Genomic DNA, 20,542 nt, shown 5'->3' with positions numbered 1-20,542 from the left:
GCTGAGTCAAAGTGGGAGCAGGCTCAGTGGCTTCCGAGGCTCTGCGGGAGAATCCGTTTCCTGGCCGTGGAGGTGGCCTGCTCTCCTCAGCTTGTGCTGCCCGTCTCAAAGGACTGGAGATTCCTTCTCTGTCACTACACCTCCCACCCTCTCCATCACCTGCTCTGCTCTTGTAAGGATCCGGGTGAGTACATCAACCCCAAAAGCCAAAGACCCTTAACTTCATTATATCTGCAAAGCCCATTTTGCCATATAAGGTCATGTTCACCAGTTCCCGGGATTAGGATATGGGCATCTTGGGGGCATCAGCCTGCTACAGCTAGGCTGCAAAACTGTTACACCCTCCTGGTGTTTCAGTGATTGGGAGAAAAAGGGTTGGCATTTTTTGCTTAGGGGTCCCTCTTAAACTTGTATCTGTAAGGTCTGGGGTCCCACTTAACCTTGTGTTTTTGTTTTTGTTTTTTTGAGGTGGAGTCTTGCTCTGTCATCCAGGCTGGCAGTGGCGTGGTCTTGGCTCACTGCAATGTCTGCCTCCTGGGTTCAAGTGATTCTCCTGCCTCAGCCTCCTGAGTAGCTGGGACTACAGGCGCCCGCCACCATGCCCTGCTGTTTTGTATTTTTGGTAGGGACAGGGTGGGGGTCGGGCTAGGGAGGGGGGGTTTTGGCTATGTTGCCCTGAGCTCAAAGCGATCCGCCTGCCTCTGCTGCCAAAGTGTTGGGATTACAGGCCTGCACCACTGCACCTGGCTGCTGTAAAGTCTTATTTCACACAGCTGACACATGTTTTAGGAAGTTTGCTAAAAGACCTCTGGAGACCTCCTCATTGTGACCTCCCTGTTGTTGTGTTTAATTTGATTGAACTTTTCTGCCCTCCTGCTTTTCAGCTTCTCTAATAGTCTCCCATTAAATCAATTCTAAGAACCACCAAAAAAGGGAAATTTTTTTTTTAAAAGCAGTAAAATGACATGGACTGTTAGAATGTAAAATATATGAAATAAGTCATTATATGTTAGTGCTGCTCTGACATAGGGACGCATTATTGAGAATCAACTTTTGCTTGATTTTCAGAGAAATGGAATAATCATATTGCTGATCTACGTAAACAAATTCAAGAATTGTCTGAAAGAAAATATGGTATGTCTAAACTGGAAAAGTCCTGTAATCTTATGTTCATGGGCATTTGCACAACGGAGTTACTGTTCATCATGGGGGTACCATGGACAAGCCCAGGGCTGCCGGCGAGTCATGCCATCCTTACACGTTTCTCCTTGTAAGGTGGTTTGTAGTGTCTACACACTTTGTTTCTAGATTGCTGCAAAGCTGGGGAAAAGTTGTATTTCTTTAATTATTAGTTAGCATTTCTTTTAAACTTTCAGTATGGAGATTGGAAATCTATTTACATATTTATTGCAAAGCCCTGGATCTTAGGGATTTCATTGAATTATTTATTCATTTTTTTTGAGACGGAGCCTCACTCTGTCGCCCAGGCTGGAGTGCAGTGGCACGATCTCGGCTCACTGCAACCTCCACCTCCCAGGTTCAAGCAGTTCTCTGCCTCAGCCTCCCGAGCAGCTGGGATTACAGGCACCAGCCACCACGCCTGGCTGATTTTTGTATTTTTAGTAGAGACAGGGTTTCATGATCTTGGCTAGGCTGGTCTTGAACTGCTGACCTCCTGATCCACTCACCTCAGCCTCCCAAAGTTCTGGGATTACAGGTGTGAGCCGCCATGCCTGGCCAAATGTTTTTTTTTTTTTTTTAAATGAATTGTTTCTCTTAGTCTGCTTTGTTAAATTTGGAATTCATCTGGGTGCAGTGGCTCACACCTGTAATCCCAGTACTTTGGGAGGCCAAGGCAGGCAGATATCTAGGTCAGGAGTTCGAGGCTAGCCTGACCAACATGGAGAAACCCCGTCTCTACTGAAAATACAAAATTAGACGAGCGTGGTGGTGCATGTCTGTAATCCCAGCTATTCGGAAGGCCAAGGCAGGAGAATCACTTGAACCCAGGAGGCAGAGGTTGCGGTGAGCCGAGGTTGCACCATTGCACTCTAGCCTGGGCAAAAAGAGCAAAACTCCATCTCAAAATAAATAAATAAATAAAATGTTCAGTACTCACCAAGATGCCCCTGTTGTCTCTACTTTATCTTGATGCATCACTGAATTGATGTTAGATTTCAAATTCATCATTGCCCTTATACTATTCTATGCTGAAGCCACCTTTATATAATGATGAAAGAAATTAGCGATTTGTTATTATCCTCTCTGTTGGTATACATCAAATGCTCACCTAAAAAGAGCAACAACCAGTGGAAAACACATGATGTTTTTATTTGGATGACTACTTGTAACCTACTAGCAAACTATAAAATTGTATGATATGCAGAATTTTAACTGAATTGCTTTAAGTGGACATTTAAACATGATAAACCATATTGATGGTATTTACGTTAATATACTTAAAATGAACATTTTTCTTCATCATGAGTAATATAACCTACTCCTCAATGAAAACCTAGCATTAAATTTGCTAATGAATTCAATAACATTTCCATAATATTTTTAGTTACATGCTTAAGGTTCTCTTAGTGTTTCTCCCACTTTTTAATAGCTTATGCCTTTTTCGCCTTTGGTTTTTTTTTGGTTCATTTTAAAACAAAAATCTCACAACATGTGACACCTGGAAACACTGTAACCTAGTGGTAAGACCATAGGCCCTGGGGACACAGGCTGGCCATGTCTCCTGTCCTGTCTGAGCTTTAGTATCCTCTTTTGTGGTCATGAGAACTGAAGATCTGTCCCGAAGATTTCATAAGATAGTAAAGTGCTTCACATAATACCAGACATATACATACACAGTAAATGCTTCCTCCTTATATTTTTATTGATTAATTGATTGAGACAGAATCTTGCTCTTTTGTCCAGGCTGGAATGCAGTGGTGTGATCGTGGTTTCTGCAACCTCCACCTCCTGGGTTCAGGCAATTCTCCTGCCTCAGCCTCGCGAGTAGCTGGGATTAGAGGTGCCTGCCACCATGCCCAGCTAATTATTGTATTTTTAGTACAGATGGGGTTTTACCATGTTGGCCAGGCTGGTCTCGAACTCCCAACCTAATGATCTGCCTGCCTCGGCCTCCCAAACTGCTGGGATTACAGGTGTGAGCCACTGTGCCCAGCCTGTCTTTTCTCTTCACACCCACAGTTCATGATGAAATATTAAATATGTATTAGTGGATATTACTTTGCTGAATATTGCCTAGTGAATATTAAGTATTCTCACCTTTCAGACATGAACTTATGAATTCAACAGGTGAAGATTTACAACTTGATAAATCAGCTTTGTGAGGTACATCTTCAGTCTTAAGTCAGATTAGAAGATTATGTGACGTAATTAACACTTAACATTGATTTAATGGTAGCTTCCACATGAAATAGTATGCCTCAAAGTATTAATTATGTCCTAGGACAGGAGAATTCATGTTGTCAAAATTCTCATACTCTCTAGAACAATGAACTCATTTTCTTTTTATTAGTAGATATTGCATTTATGGGTAGACAAAACTGAAAGAACAATATTTGTTCTACTTTTGAGATGCAAGATTCATCTGGCATAATGCATTGAACAGGTTATTATTGAAGTCTACACCAGTCAACTGAATAAGCATTCATCAAATGTCCATGATATGCAGGACATAAGATTTCTTTTAGAGTATGGAACCATGCATATTATCTTTTAATTAGATGATTTAGTTAGATATGTTTTTAAAGAAATAGAAATATAATTGATTTTCTTGTTTTGGCTCTGGAGTGGAGTGGGGATGAAACAGAATGGATTCACACTGTTTAGATTTACTAAAATCGAAGGATTGCAGCAAGATCATATCTGTAGTCTCCCCGTAGCAAATGTCACCTGCTAGCTGTTTTTTTTTGTTGTTGGTTTTTCTTTTTTTTTTTTTTTTTTGGTAAGTTGAAGTTTTGTTCTGTCGCCCACGCTGGAGTGCAGTGGTATGATCTCAGCTCATGGCAAGCTCACCTCCTGGGTTCAAGCAATTCTCCCTGCCTCGGCCTCCTAAGTAGCTGGGATTACAGGCATGAGCCACCACGCCCGGCCTGGGCCTGCTTCTTTCTCTTTTTCTTTTTGTTTCATTAGCAGCTTAAAATTGGTGCCTTATTCAGACACAAGCAAAAGGACATTAGCCCAGCTTTGGAAATAGATGTGAGCCCATATATGATTTTCCTAGTTTCTCCTCCCCCTTTGCTTTTTGCTCTCTTGTTAGTATTTTAATTGTTTTCACTCTCTGAATCTTTTTTCCCCATTTCTTTGGCAGACATTTTTACTTGTCTTGGAAGAGTAGGTGAAGAGCTGTTTTTAGGACTCTTTGAAAGGGTACAGTATGGGTGACAGTCTTGGCTAATGGTAACATCCAGGGAGCTGGGGTCAGCATGAGCTGGAATCAGTTCAAATTAGCAAAGCACTGGCACTCGGTGGCAGGAATACAAGTGACTGCAAAGTGTTAAGCACATCTGGAAAGGGATACTGACATCATCCTCAGAATCTGTGGGGAGTTCACATAGCCAGTTAAGACCCATTCCTCTTTGACCCTATAAAGATTCTTTAAAGAATAATACCCTTAGTGGTTTTCTAGCCAGCTTGCCTGCTCATTTATCTTTGAGGACGACATGCCTTGTGGAGCTCCACAGGCCCCAGAGGGGTATGGATTCTGCATTTGAAAGTGCTGAAGCTGAGAGACTGGGTCTTGGTGGACCACAAGAGGTCTGTTTCTCCTCTACTTATTGTTCCTTTTTTTCCCAGCAGCTGGCATTGCTGTTTAAATGGGTTGTTCTTTGCTGTTTTAAGTTGTTTCATAGTGGTGTGTCAGGATTTGGGTTTTCTGAATACTTTCCAAGCTGGTGACTTGAGTGGTGGTTAGGGAGGAGCTGTTTTAGGGCTGTTCTGGAGCTATAGAGGTCAGGTGTCTAGATACTCCCAGCTTGTCTGTTGAGGAAAATGCTGTTCTCATTGTGCTGTCTTTGGTGGTGCTGTGTGTGGCTCTTTAGATGTGGTTGGAGGTGAGCTGGGGGAGTTAATGAGATCTTTTTTAGGTGCTTTTGATAAAGTAGCCTGCACTACAGGATTCATTGTGACTTTTTCCCTTAACCTGTGCATTTCTGTCTGCTAGCTTTTGCTGTCTTTCTCATGCCTTTGATTTTCCCAGCTCCTCTTGGTTGAATTAAGTGCTCTGCTATGGTTTAAATGTGTCCCCCAAAGTTTATGTGCTGGAAACTCAATCCTCAATGCAACAGTTGGGGTGTGGGGCCTAATAAAATAGCCTTTATGAATGAGTTAATGTTGTTATTGTGGTAATAGATTAGGAATCACAGAGTGGGCACATTGTAAAACAGAATTCAGCCCCTTTTACCCTCTTGCTTTCTTGCACTCTCTTTTCCTTCTGCCTTCTGTAGTGGGATGATGCAGCAAGAAGACCCTTACCAGATGCAGGCCCCTCAACCTTGGACTTTCTAACATCCAGAACTGTTAAGAAATAAAATTTATTCCTTTCCTTTCCTTTCCTTTTCTTCCTCCTTTCCCTTCTCCTCCCTTTTCTTCCCTTCCCCTCCCTCCCTCTCTCTCTCCCTCCCTCCTTCCCTCCCTTCCTCCTTCCCTCTTTCCCTCTTTCCCTTCCTTCCTTTCCTTCTTTCTCTTCCTTCCTTTCCTTCCCTCCTTCCCTCCTTCCTTCCTTTTTTCCTTTTTATAAATTATGCAGTCTGTGGTATTCTTTTATAGAAGCATGAAATGGACAAAGACAGACTCCATTTTCAAGAGCAAGCACTTTTGTAGTTTCTGAGCGAATTATGACGGCAAAGGAAGTTCTATAGATAGCCTCAGATCCACTACCTAGGAAGCATGCTACCAAGGAGACCTAGGATCTAGGATTTGATCAAGTGCTGGGCAACATGATACCACTGCAATTTAGCACCTCCGTATATACCTCCAGTTGGCTCAGCCCATCAGGGCTAAAACTACCCCTCATATCCTAGTGTCTCTTGTAGGCAGAAGCCTTGCCTAAACCCTAAGCTGCTTGGCTCACATTCTATCATGTGCTTTTTTTGTAGGGGGTTCAAATACACACAAAAGAAATATGTTGAACCTCCATGCACCCAACCCGCAGATTAAGCAGTTACCTCCATTTTTCCAGATTTGTTTCATCTGCTTCAATCTCCCTAAAAATTTATGTTTGTACAGGAAAAACTGAATAAATGGCTAATTCTCCACCCTACCTCTCATCTTAAGTCACTTTTCAGAGTAGTGAGTTAGTGACCTAGTAACCTTCCCTGTAATGACCAGTAGTTTTTTTTCTGAATACCATTATGAACTCATAGATTATTGTTTGCATTTGATGTATTTCAGGCCATTGCAGTCTTTATTGTTTTGGATGCTTACATTGTCTCATCTAGGTTAATAATTATCTCTTCAAGTTGACTTTCATGTCTTTTTGATGTGATCCTGTTGGACTTTGATGGCTTCCTTGCTTTCTGGCAAAAAAGATGTTCCAGGATCAATATACTGCACCATACATGGAGTCAGCCGTTTCTCTAGGGAACCTTGATTCCTTTTAGTAGAGAACACAGTTTGAGGTCTTGGACTGAATGACTTTTGTGAACCTCCTCTCCTGAGACTACAGCCTGCATCCCTGCATATAGCCCATTTGGAGCTCTTGCTGGGCACCAGCAGGTCTCCTAAAACTGCTATATAGTTCTGCCTCACTCTTACAAAGATTCATCTCTTGAGAGTTTTGTGCTCTACCCCCAGATGTGGTCTTTCTGGTTCTGAAGCTTTTGCTTCAGTCACCCTGAATTTTGCCAGCCCTATGCATGCTATACCTTGGATTGCCAACTTGCCCTCACTGAAGCCAGTTTCTCTGGTTAGAATAGTTGCCCCAACCCATGCCTAATACTCTAGTAAACAAGGTTCTACCTGGGCTTAGGTTAACTTTTGCTCCTTTGGGCCCTGTGTTCTACCAGCATTCCATTTATCTGAAACTCTCCCTCACCTTAAGAACTTATCTGTTCTTTAATGATTTACTGCTGCTTCCTGGGTTCGAAAGAACCCAGTTCAGGAGTTTCTGTTTTAGTTTGAGATCTTATAGGCCTGTCTCATCAGGTTGGTGTCAGCCCAGCTAGGATTAGGCAGAATTGGGTGGGGGCTATAGTGCATTTTTGGCACAGCATGTACCTATCTGACTAATTCTCCGTCTTTTCTTTCTTGTTGCAATTCATGGGTCTTAGCATCTTCTGAATGGTATTTAGTAGGTCATCCTGTTGATTTCCTGCTAGGGAGTAGCGTACTCTGGCTCTGTACCATTGGCCAAGGGACTTAAGGATAGATGAAGGGCTGCAGTTTTGTTAAATGGAACAACATGAAGAGATTGCATTGTAAAAAAAAAAAAAAAAAAAGGCTTGGCAGCAGGGCCCATTTGAATGGTTGGTCCTTGGCTCCTGTGTTGATATAGGCAGATCCTTGATGGGAATTTGGAATGTTCCCAAATATGGTATTGGTACATCAAGTCATCCTCAAGGTTGTCTGTGTAACAGTCTTGAATGATGTTTTGTCAGTCTTTGGAGATTCTCTGTATAGGGTTTAATCATTTAGTTATTTCAGTTGAGCCTGTTTAGTTTCTTTGCAAGGAGATAAGAAATGTGAAAGAGATGCAGACATTAGGGAAAAAAGTCAGGAGCCTTCTTTCCCCACCCTCTACTTGGGTTCTGGAACTGGACTCATAGGTGAGTAGTGAAGAGCTGGGCCCAAGCACATTAATCCTAGATCTAGCTCTGCTTTGCGCTCGCTCCAGTTCTTGTATCAAATTCACTTCAAGCCACCCAGAGTAGTATGTAGAAGAGTCATTCAGGACCGTGCTTATACTTCATTATATCAAATGGGAGATCCAGTAATTTATAGCCTATTATTTCTGGAGCCTGGAGATGGCTCTGCATAAGATTTGCTGAAGCAAATTTTATTACATTAGAAGAGAACCTAGCTGGCTGCATCCTACACTGGAAGCTTTTAGATGCCAATAAGGAGGTCATGTAAAGGTCACAGAATGACTCTGGAATCCATTCCCCGCCAAGAAAGAATAGTGACAATTCTATGTTGTCCTCTTTTCATTTCCCTTTGATTTTGAGTAATAAATTCTCTCCTCACTTCCCAGCTGAACGGTTTGGGAGTCTGTATTCCCTAGAAAGACTTTGGTCACATACCCATCAGATTAAATTAGGTGAAAACCCTTTGGCCTTCATGAATGTTGAAGGATTTCAAAGGGCTAATGGAAATTCTTCTAGAAGTAACTGCAACCTCCGCCTTCCAGGTTCAAGCGATTTTCCTGCCTCAGCCTCCCGAGTAGCTGGGATTACAGGCGTCCACCACCATGCTCAACTAATTTTTGTATTTTTAGTAGAGATGGGGTTTCACCATGTCGGCCAGGCTGGTCTAGAACTTTTGACCTCAGGTGATCCACCTGCCTCAGCCTCCCAAAGTGTTGGGATTACGGGTGCGATCCACCGTGCCCAGTTAAACTTCAGTTTTTCATGTTCCATGCATAGGTCAGGGTCTTAGGGAGTGATTCATTCTAGCAGAACTCCCTGGATCTTAAGGCAGGTGTTCCATTTATTAATTGACAAAGGAGGCATATTTCTCCCCTGGTAACCCAAAGATTTAGGTCGTTTTCCCAGAGACTTCATTTCCACTGTGAGGGTTCTTGGAAAACTAAGCAGAGGATGAGGAAAAGTCTGTGAACAAGCTTGCTGGTTTCTCCCTGTCCTACAAAAGAGCATACGTCTTCTGTAACCCAGAAGGCCCCTTTGATTAGTCAAGGCTGGACAGACTGAGATTAGGGGTGTGTGTGTGTGTGTGTGTGTGTGTGTGTGTGTGTGTGTGTGTGTGTGTGTGTGTGTGTGTGTGTGTGTGTGTGTGTGTGTGTGTGTGTGTGTGTGTGTGTGTGTGTGTGTGTGTGTGTGTGTGTGTGTGTGTCTGTCTTGAGACAGGGTCTCACTGTGTCACCCAGGCTGGAGTGCAGTGGTGAGATCAGAGCTCACTGCAGCTTCCACTTCCTGGGCTCAAGCGATCCTCCTATTTCAGCCTCCAGAGTAGCTGGGACTATACGAATGTTTTACCGCACCCAGTTCATTTTCTAATTTTTTGTAGAGATGAGGTTTCACTGTGTTGCTCAGGCTGGTCTTGAACTCCTGGCCTCACGGGATCCTCCTGCCTTAGTCTCCCAGTGGGCTGGGATTATAGGTATGAGCCACGTCACCTGACCTGCAACGATTTTTCAACAATGTAATTTCTCTTTTGCAGAGCCACCTAAGCTGAAGATTCCCTTGAGAACAAGTACTGTCCTGTGGTTTCATGACCTTTCTTCCATTTGTCGTTCTTGTGAAGTGGAATTTAAATGACATCTTATCAAGATGGATAAACCCTAGTTTCCCAGTGCTGGAATATAGAAAATGATGAACAAGTAAATCCCACTCAGCACCCATAGTCCAGGCATGGGGACCTCAACACACCTGAGCCCCAGACATCACCTTTCATTGTGAGTAGCTCTGAGATGACACTTCTGCTGTTCCCAATTCCAGCATTAATTGAGTTAGATAGTTATTTTATGAAGAATTTTCATATGCCACAATCCTGACCATATCTTCAAGTGAACAGAAAACTTCTATTAAAAAGTCAACCTTCTGTCTCACTCTGTTGCCCAGACTGGAGTGCGGTGGTGCAATTATGGCTCACTGCAGCCTCAACCTCCTGGGCTCAAGCAATCCTCCTGCCTCAGCCTCACAAGTAGCTGGGACTACAGGTGCTTGTCACCACACCTCACTAATTTTCCCATTTGTGTTATATGTGGATTCCACAGGACTGACTTCGAAAACTTGAGTATGCGTGGATTTTGGTATACACAGAAATGGGAGAGCTGGAACTAATCCCCCCATATACCAAGGGACTCATTGTATCTGTTTTTACAATTATACTGTAGGAGACATTATGTTCCATGACAATGGTAATTTTTAATGACAATTTTTAATTGAGTGAAATTACCATAAAAATAATAATAGCAGCTAATAATTTACTGAGCTGTTACTAGGTGCCTATAAATAGCATAGATTTTTAAATTCTCCATAATTCTTCCTTATTTCACTTAACCACTCTATCTTAAATTACTCATGCTTGCCTAAGTAGCACACATACTTAAGTTGGAACAGTAGAGAGATTGGCATGGCCTCTGTGAAAGAATGACATGCAAATTTGTGAAGCATTCCATATTTTTTAAAAAAAGAAAAAAATTACTCCCAGATTTTCACTGTGTTTGTGCATATGACCTTTTGTTTAGGTTGAATTACATCCAAAGATGAAATTTCCAGAAGTGAGATTACTGTGAGTCACAGGGCATGAGCATTCTTATTACCCTTGATGTAAATTGCAAAGCTTTCAGGCATGGTGGCTGTCAGCCTGTAATTCCAGCACTTTGGGAGGCTGAGGTGGGAGGATTGCTTGAGGCCAGGAGTTGGAGGAGGCAGTATAATGAGTCACTGTCTGTATGATTTAAAAAAAATTTCCAAGCTTTATCCTGGAAGGCTTATGTACATTTTAAACACCACTAATACTACAAGAAAATGGCAGTTTCACTGCACCTTCGCCCACACAGGTATTATAATTTAACAAGTTATTTTCTGTGTGATAAATGAAAGACCTCATATTATTACTTTTACTTTGTCACCCATTTTTTTTTTTTGAGACGCAGTCTCGTTCTGTCGACCAGGCTGGAGTGCAGTGGTGTGATCTCGGCTCACTGCAACCTCTGCCTCCCAGGTTCAAGTGATTCTCCTGCCTCAGCCTCCTGAGTAGCTGGGATTACAGGCACATGCCACCATGCCCAGCTAATTTTTGTATTTTTAGTAGAAACGGGGTTTCACCATGTTGATCAGGCTGGTCTCGAACTCCTGACCTCGTGATCTACCTGCCTCGGCCTCCCAAAGTGCTTGATTACAGCTGTGAGCCATGCGCCCAGCCTATTTGTCACATATTTTATCTTTCCTTATGTTAGCTTATTAGCTTTATTTCTTTATTGTCCTTTTTTTTTTTGAGATGAAGTCTCGCTCTGTCTCCTAGGCCTGAGTGTAGTGGCACAGTCTCAACTCACTGCAGCCTTGACCTCCTAGGCTCAGGTGATCCTTCCACCTCAGTAGTTGGGACTATAGGTACATGCCACTATGCCTGGCCAATTATTTTTATTTTTTTATTTTTACTAGAGACGAGGTCTTGCTTTGTTTCTTAGGCTGGTCTGGAACTCCTGGCCTCAAGCAATCCCCCCCACCACCCCCTCCCAAAGTACTGGTATTATAAGCATGAGCCACCAATGCCTGGGGTATCTGTGTCTTTTCCATTTATTTATAGAGTTACTTTGTCTTTTACTAATTCAATGATCTGTTTAATCTTTTATTAAATTATAAAAATAGTAAATACTTTTAAATAAGTGAAAAATTTCCTTCACTCTTTAGACCCATAATCTTATCTCAGGAAATAATTGCTATTGAGAAAATGGGCCATATCCTTCAAGATACGTACATGGTGATTGAACATCACTTCACCTTTTCATATTTCGTGGACATTTGTGCCAATACCTATTGATCTATCTTAATCCTTTTCATGGTTGCATAATATTTTATTATATGGATGTATCACAATTTACCAGTACCAGTCAACTGCTGGAGGCATTTAGGCTCCTTCTAATATTTGCTTTGAGCTCTTTATATAATTAAAAATTAACCCCCTCAGCCGGGTGTGGCAGCTCATACCTGTAATCCAAGCACTTTGGAAGGCTGAGGTGAGAGAACTGCCTGAGTGTGGGAGATCACCCACTCAGTAGCGACACTTTGTCTCTACTAAAAATTAAAAAAATAAAAATGAGCTACACGTTGCAGTGCACACCTGTAGTCCCAGCTACTGGGGAGGCTAAGACTGGAGGATCACTTGAGTCTAGAAAGTTGAGGCTGCAGTAAGCTATGATCACACCATTGCACTTTAGCTTTGCTAAGAGCAAGACTGCATTTCTTAAACAAAATAAAAATTAGATGGGAATATTGCTCAAGCCCTGCAGGTTGAGGCTGCAGTTAACTGTGATTGCACCACTGCAGTCCAGCCTAGGTGATAGAGCAAGACCCTTTCTCTAAAAATAAAATAAAATAAAAATTAATCTTCTATCATATTTCCCAGTAACACCTTCCCTCCTACGTTTCTCCTAGAAGCCCTTAAATTTTGTTTTCCACATACCATTTAAAACTTTTAAGTGCTGATGTCTGTCTGTGTCATCCCTCTTTTTTTTTTTTTTTTTTTAGAATGTCTTTTTGTCACTTCTAGCTGGACCTACCATGAAAGACTTCTGAATCCAGGAAGAGAGACTGACTGGGCAACATGTTATTCAGGTACAAAAAGACTTGGACTGTAACTCAAAAATGATCAAATAATAGTGCATGCATCAAGTGCAATGGGAATCTCTTCTGGAGAGGGAGAGAAGCTTCCAGTTAAGGTGACATTGAAGCCAAGTCCTGTAAGATGAGGAAGAGTTGTATGAGAGTGGGGAGGGAAGGGGGAGGTGGAGGGATGGGGATTGGGCTGGGCTGGGATGGAGTGAGCTGCCCAGGCAGGGAAACCAGCACTATACAGACCTGAACAATGAAGATGGCACATTTTGTTCAGGGAATGGTGAATTAAGTGTGGCAGGAATGCTTTGGAGAGACGGTCATTTGCTTGTATGGAATTTTGCTCAAGAGACCTCATTACAGTTTCTAATTTTTTGATGTTATCATGCATCACTGCCCTTGTCAGATAGTATCATGATCACAATAACATCAAGCATAATATTTCATTGATTCTCACAAAAACAGGTGGGTGCCACAGTTATCCCCATTATATGCACAAAATGATGAAGACTTGGGGTTAATGAGCGATTTGCCCAAGCTCACCTGAATATTAAGACTGAGTCAAATGTTAGTCTGGTCTGACTTTAATGCTTGCCTTGTTCATGAGCACCATCCATTGCCTCTCCTATGCAGTTAAGCAGGTAGACAGGTGAGAGAAGAGCCCGTGTGATATCGGGAGAAATTCACCCCTGATATTTCATGTAGGTTCTTTTCTATTTTCCCTGAGTGTCAGCCGGTCTGAGAAATAAAGGGAAAGAGTACAAAAGAGAGAAATTTTAAAGCTGGGTGTCCAGGGGAGACATCACATGTCGGCAGATTCCGTCATGCCCCCCAAGCCGCAAAACCAACAAGATTCTATTAGTGATTTTCAAAAGGGGAGGGAGTGTATGAATAGGGTGTGGGTCACAGAGATCACATGCTTCACAAGGTAATAAAATATCACAAGGCAAATGGAGGCAGGGCAAGATCACAGGACCACAGGACCGGGACAAAATTAAAATCGCTAATCAAGTTTCGAGCACGCATGGTCATTGATAACATCTTATCAGGAGAAAGGGTTTGAGAGCAGACAACCCATCTGACCAAAATTTATTAGGCGGGAATTTCCTCAACTTGATAAGTCTGGGAGCGCCACATGAGCCCGGGGCTTATTTCACCCCTTATCTATGACTGTAAAAGACAGCCGTCCCCAAAGCGGCCATTTCAGAGGCCTCCCCTTAGAGATGCATTCTCTTTCTCAGGGATGTTCTTTCCTGAGAAAAAGAATTCAGCAATATTTCTCCTATTTGCTTTTGAAAGAAGAGAAATATGGCTCTGTTCCACCCGGCCCACAGGCAGCCAGAGTTTAAGGTTATCTCCCTTGTTCCCTGAAATTGCTGTTATCCTGTTCTTTTTTCAAGGTGCCCAGGTTTCATATTGTTTAAACAACTTGTGCAGTTAATGCAATTATCACAGGGTCCTGCGGGGACATTCATCCTCAGCTTACAAAGATGACCGGATTAAGAGATTAAAGTAAAGACAGGCATAGGAAATCACAAGGGTATTGATTGGGGAAGTGATAAGTGTCCATGAAATCTTCACAATTTAACTTCAGAGATTGCAGTAAAGACAGGCGTAAGAGATTATGGAATTATTAATTTGGGGAACTAATAAGTGTCCATGAAATCTTCACAATTTATGTTCTTCATCCGTGGCTTCAGCAGGTCCCTCCATTTGGGGTCCCTGACTTCCTGCAACACGTTTCTCTCTACTCACAGACTTCTGACCAAATGTATGTGCGGAGTTTCTACACCAATTCTCCAGCTCTCTGGATACCAACCGCGTATCCCGCAATTGCATTCTGACACTACCTAGAGTTAGCGCAGAACCCACAGGTTAGGGGCTCAGTCCCACAAGACCACCCTCACTTCAGATGGCAGTTGCAAGTCCTAGGTTGTCACCTGTATTTTGACCAACCAGTTAGAAATCAGGGTTTCCCATGACCTTCTTCTTGAGTTTAATTATTTACTAGAACAACTCACAGAACTTAGAAAAACAGGTTTTTTTCTTTTCTTTTTAAGAGACAGGGCCTCGCTCTGTTGTCCAGGCTGGTGTGCAGTGGTGCAATCATAGCTCATTGAAGCCTCAACCTCCAGGGCTCAAGTGATTCTCCTGCTTCAGCCTCTCACGTAGCTGGAATTATAGGGTTCCCACCACCACATCTGGCTAATTTCTTTTATTTTTTGTATAGATGGGGTCTTCTTATGTTGCCCAGGGTGGTCTCAAATTCCTAGGCTCAAGTGATTCCACCCACCTCTGCCTCCCAAAGTGCTGGGATTACAGGCATGAGCCAGCGCATCTGGCCACCTTATTTTCTATTACTGGCCCAATGTAATGGCTCCATCTCAGGAACAGCCAATGAAAGAGATGCACAGGACAAGGTAAGTGGGGAGGGGCACAGAGCTTCCATGCTCTCTGTTGGGCACACTACCCTCCCAGGACCTCCTTGTGTTTAGCAACACAGAAGCTCTCCAAACCCTGCTGTTTGGGTTTTTATGGGGCATGATTGATAAAATCATTGGCCATTGGTAGTTAAGTCAATTTTTGCCTCCTGGAGTTCAGCAGGTGAGGCTGAAAGCTCCAAGCCTCAAAAAATGTGGTTGGGGCCAGGTGCGGTGGCTCACTCCTGTAATCCTAGCAGTTTGGAAGGCTGAGGCACATGGACCACTTGAGGTCAGGAGTTTGAGACCAGCCTGACCAACATGGTGAAACCCCGTTTCTACTAAAAATAACAACAATTAGCTAGAAGTTGTGGCACATCCCTATAATTCCAGCTACTCGGGAGGCCGAGGCAGGAGAATTGCTTGAACCCGGGAGGTGGAGGTTGCAGTGAGCTGAGATTGTGCCATTGCACTCCAGCTTGGGCTACAAGAGCCAAACTCCATTTAAAAAAAAGTGGTTGCTTTCTCTGGCCACTAGCCCTCCTCCTGAAGCAGTCTAGGAGCTTGCAGCCACCCTGTTAGCTCAACAGCATCCCACATGCATTCTTACCATGCTGCAGATCTGAAAGACCTTAGAGGCCCTTGTGTCAGGAACCTGGGACTAAGACTAAATATCAAAACAGAAAATGCTCCTATTACCTCTGTCACAAAGGGCTTTTTAAGAGCTTTGGAAGCTCCGTGCCAGGAACCAGGGGCAGAGACCAAATGTATATTTCTTTTCTTATATTTGAGACAGAGTCTCACTCTGCCACTGAGGCTGGAGTGCAGTGATGTGATCATAGCTCACTGCAGCCTTGACCTCCTAGGCTAAAGCAATCCTCCCACCTTAGCCTCTCCATTAGCTGGAACTACAGGCGTGCATCACCATGTCCAGCTGATTTTAATTTTAATTTTGTAAAGACAGGGTCTTCCTATTTTCCCCAGACTGATCTCTAACTCTTGGCCTCAAGCAATCCTTCCTCTTTGGCCTCCCAAAATGTTGGGATTACAGATGGGAGCCCCCATACCGACCAATCACAAGGATCTTTATAAGAGAAGGAGGTAGGAGAGTCAGAATTAGAGAAAGTGATGTGGTAATGGAAGAAGAGGTCAGAGAGGGAGATTTGAAGATGCTGTACTTGTGGCCTTGAATATGGAGTCACGAGGTAAGTCAAGGAATGGGGGTGGCTTCTAGAAGCTGGAAAAGGCAAAGGAGCACATTCTGTCTAGAGCCTCCCCCAGAAGGAATGCAGCCCCTCTGACACCTTGACTTTAGCCTTAATAGACCTAGTTGGGCTTCTGGCCCCCAGAACTGTAAGATGGTAGATTTGTGGTGTTTGAAGCCACTAAATGTAGGGTACTTTGTTGTAGCAACAACCAAAAATGAACGTGAAGCTGGGACCTCATGTTACAGTTGCTGACGCCTGTAATCCCAGAATTTTAGGAGGCTGAGGTAGGAGGATCGCTTAAGCCCAGGAGCTTAAGACCAGCCTGGGCAACATAATGAGACCTCATATCTAAAAAAAATGTTTTTAAAAGGCCAGGCTCAGTGGCTCACATTTGTAATCCCAGCAGTTTGGGAGGCCGAGGAGGGTGGATCACAAGGTCAGAAGTTCAAGACCAGCCTAGCCAAGATGGTGAAACCCCATCTCTACTAAAAATACAAACATTAGCCAGGTGTGGTGGTGGGTGCCTGTAATCCCAGCTACTCAGGAGGCTGAGGCAGAGAGTCACTTGAACCCAAAAGGCAGACCTTGCAGTGAGCCGACATCGCACCCTTACACTTCAGCCTGGGCGACCGAAACTCCATCTCAAAAAAAAAAAAAAAAAAAAAGCCAGGTGTTCTGGCATGCAGCTGTAGTCTCAGTTCCTAGGGAGGCTGAGGCGGGAGGATTGTTTAAGCCTGGGAGGTTGAAGTTGCTGTGAGCTGTGATTGCACCAGTGTACTCCAGCCTGGGCAATAAAGCAAGACCTTGTTTCAAAAAGAAAGAAAGAAATGAGCATGGTGGGAATGGGGACAGATGACAATGTTAAGTAGAGTGGTCAGGGTTGGCCTCATAAGTGAATATTGAGCAAAAGTTTGAAGCAGGTGATGGAGCTGGCCAAGGTGCTGAGGGAAGAGCATTGTAGGCTGAGTCAACAGGGTCTTTATCCTGTTGGATAAAGGAGGAAACTCTCTGGTGTGTCTGAGGCTCTGGAAGGAGGCCAGTGGAGCAAAGAGATAGAGGGAGCAAAGTCAGCAAGGAGGCCAGGGAGTTACTGGGCTGGGATTGGTACAGATCGTGTAAGCCCTGGGATGCTATTGCTGGGGCTTTGGCTTTTACTCTGACTAAAATGGGAACCACCGAGGGCTTCTGAGCAGAGAGGCGACATGGTCTGTCTCCTGATTTAAAAGCACGACCTGGCTGCCAAGTTGAGAAAGACTATGGGAAGATTTGGGTAGAAGCGTGGGGGCCAAGCTGTGGCAACATCCCGGTGGGAGATGATAGTGATCCTGCCCGGGTTCACGGTGGTGGTGAGAGATGGTCAGAGCATGGATACATGTTGAAGTCAGTCAGTAGGATTTCCTGATGGACTGGATGTGAGCTGTGAGAGAAGGCAGTGGTCAAGGTTGAGTTTGATTCTAATTGAATTATTAAGTAATTTTAAAAAACACTACTGCCTTTCCCAATCCTACCAAGTAAAGGATGCTAGATAAAAGAAATCTCAAGTCGGGCCAGGTGCAGTGGCTCACACCTATAGTTCCAACAGTTTGAGAGGCAGAGATGGGAGTATGTTTTAAGGCCATGAGTTTGAGAGCAGCCTGGGCAACATAGCAAGACCTCCTCTCTAAAAAAAAATAAATAAATAAATAAATTTAAAAAAATAAACATAGCCAGACATGATGGTATGTACCTATGGCCCCAGTTACTCATGTGGCTGAGATGGGCAGATCTCTTGATTCTAGGAGTTTGAGGCCAGCTTGGGCAACATAGCAAGACTTCTCTCTCTACAAAAATGAAAAAAAATGCCTGACATGGTGGTACTTGCCTGTATTCCCAGGTATGGGGGCAGCTGAGGCAGGAGCATCTCTTGAGCCCAGTTGGTCAAGGTTGCAGTGAGCTATGATTATACAACTGCACTCCATCCTGGGTGACAGAGTGGGACCCTGTCTCAAAATACAAATACACATGAAATCTCAAGTCAGACCAGTCCCTTCTAGGCTATGTAGGCCTTGTAACCACATAGCTGCATGATCGGGTTTGTGTGGCTGTGGATGAGGAGACCCCTGTCCAATTGTCGGCTTTGTAATCAGTTTATTTTTCAATATAGTAATCAAATATATTTCATCATACTTGATGGTCTCAGATATGTGTGGATTTTGGAATTCCCCTTGGAACAGGTTGTAACATCTTATTGGCTCCATAATTCCATAATTTTTAAAATCTGATCAGTTTTTAATAAGATCAGAGTTGATATTAGACTACCTAATTAGTTTTGTTAATGAGAAAATGAAATTGTGTTGTTTGCATTTTATCCAAGTTGGGTGTCATATTGGCTAAATCTCATCAATACTTAAACAAATGCAAAATTAGAGCTTATCATGAAACACAATGTAATTCTTGAAGAAGATGCCATTTCTTTTTTTTCTTTTTTTTTTTTTAAGATAGAGTCTTTCTCTTGTCACCCAGGCTGGAGTGCAATGGTACGATTTTGGCTCACTGCAACCTTCACTTTCTGGGTTCAAGCAATTCTCCTGCCTCAGCCTCCCGAGTAGCTGGGATTACAGGCGCCCGCCACCACACCCAGCTAATTTTTGTATTTTTAGTAGTGATGGGGTTTCACCATGTTGGCCAGGCTCCTCTGGAGCTCCTGACCTCAGGCAATCTGCCTGCCTCAGCCTCCCAAAATGCAAGGAGTACAGATGTGAGCAACCACGCCTGGCCTCCATTTCTTTTTTGTAGTCTTTAATAAACAGCTGCTATCATTGCAGACTTGCTATTTAGGCACTTAGGAATTTTTCACTAGAAGGCATGTAAAGAAGGACCATGGGCATTTGTAATGAATTTAGCATTTATTCTTTGACTACATGACTGTCCCCAGAGCTGTAACTTTATTAATGAATTTTTTAGAAGCCATTTAGCTAGCAACTGAGCCTAACCAGCCACTCACCCTCGTTATTCAGTGCTCTTTTACTATTGTCTATTTCTCCTCCAACTTGGCTACACTCACAAAGTGATAAAAACTTGCATTTGTTTTCTTTCCTTTTCAGAGACAGGGTCTTGCTCTGTTGCTCAGGCTACAGTACAGTGACATGATCATGGTTCACTGTAGCCTCAAACTCCTGGGCTCAAGCAGTTTTCTCACTTCAGTCTCCCAAGTAGCTGGGACTACAGACATGTGCCACCATGTCCAGCTAATGTTTTCGTTTTTTATCATAGAGACGGGATCTTGCCAGGTTGCTCAGACTGGGCTCGAAACTCCTGACCTCAAGTGATCCTCCTGCCTCAGCCTCCCAAAGTGCTGGGATTACAGGCAGTCATGACCACCTGTGCCCAGCCCCCTATTATCATTATTTTAAATAATAGCTTTATTAAAATATGATTCACATACCATTCACTTTATTTATTGAAATCTGCAATTCAGTAGGTTTTAGAATATTCACAGAGCTGTGCATCGATCACCACAGTCACTTTTAGAAGCTTTCATTACCCTGTAGAGAAATCCATACCCCTTAGCCACTACCTCCTACTCTCCCCACCTACCTTTGCCCCCAGCCTTAGGCAACCATTGATTAATTTTTTTGTCACTGTAGATTTGCCTAATCTGGACAAATAGAATTGTACAATATGTGATCTTTTGTGGCTTTTTTTCCCTCTTAGCACAGTGTTTTCAAAGTTCCTGTATGTCATAGTGTGTATCCATATTTCATTCCTTCTATGGCAGTATTCCATGGTAGAGACACACTGCATTTTGTTTATCTGTTCATCAGTTGGTGGATATTTGGGTTGTTTCCATGTATTCCATGTATTGGTCATTATGAATAATGCTGCTATGAAGATTGTTGTACCAGTTTTTGTGTGGACATATATTTTTATTTTTCTGGGATTTATGCCTAGGAGTGAAATTGTTGCATTATAGGATGACTGTACATTTAGCCTTTTGAGAAACTGCCAGACTGTTTTCTAAAGTGGCTACACCAGTTGGGTGCAATGGCTCACACCTGTAATCCCAGCTACTCAGGAGGCTCAGCTAGGAGGATGGCTTGAGCCCATGAATTCAAGACCAGCCTGGGCAAGATAGTGAAACCCTGTGTTGATTTTTAAAAAATCCAATTAAAATGACAGGAAAAGAAATACCCAAACAAAATGGTTACACGATTTTATGTTCCCACCAGTAATATATGTGGGTTCCAATTCCTCCACATCTTCACTGACATTTTTTTTTTTTTTTTCTAGATAGGGGTTTGCTCTGTCTCTGAGGCTGCAGTGCAATGATGCCATCACAGTTCACTGCAGCCTTGACCTCCCAGGCACAAGTGATTCTCTCATCTCAGCCTCCTGAGTAGCTGAAAATTGCAGGTGTACGCCACCATGCCTGGCTAATTTTTATATTTTTTTCTGTAGTGATGGG

General features: G+C 43.1%; 1 non-coding gene across 1 annotated transcript; it reads left to right on the top strand.

Moving 5' to 3' along the window:
- Nucleotides 1–10,214: 10,214 nt before the first annotated feature.
- LOC129026249 (U6 spliceosomal RNA) lies at nucleotides 10,215–10,318 on the top strand. The gene has a single exon (XR_008502406.1). It is a non-coding gene; the product is annotated as a U6 spliceosomal RNA (small nuclear RNA).
- Nucleotides 10,319–20,542: the final 10,224 nt, after the last annotated feature.

This window comes from Pongo pygmaeus, chromosome 3 (assembly GCF_028885625.2).
Source record: "Pongo pygmaeus isolate AG05252 chromosome 3, NHGRI_mPonPyg2-v2.0_pri, whole genome shotgun sequence".
In the NCBI taxonomy this organism is placed as follows: domain Eukaryota; kingdom Metazoa; phylum Chordata; class Mammalia; order Primates; family Hominidae; genus Pongo; species Pongo pygmaeus.
This window is presented reverse-complemented; position numbering and strand designations above follow the sequence as displayed.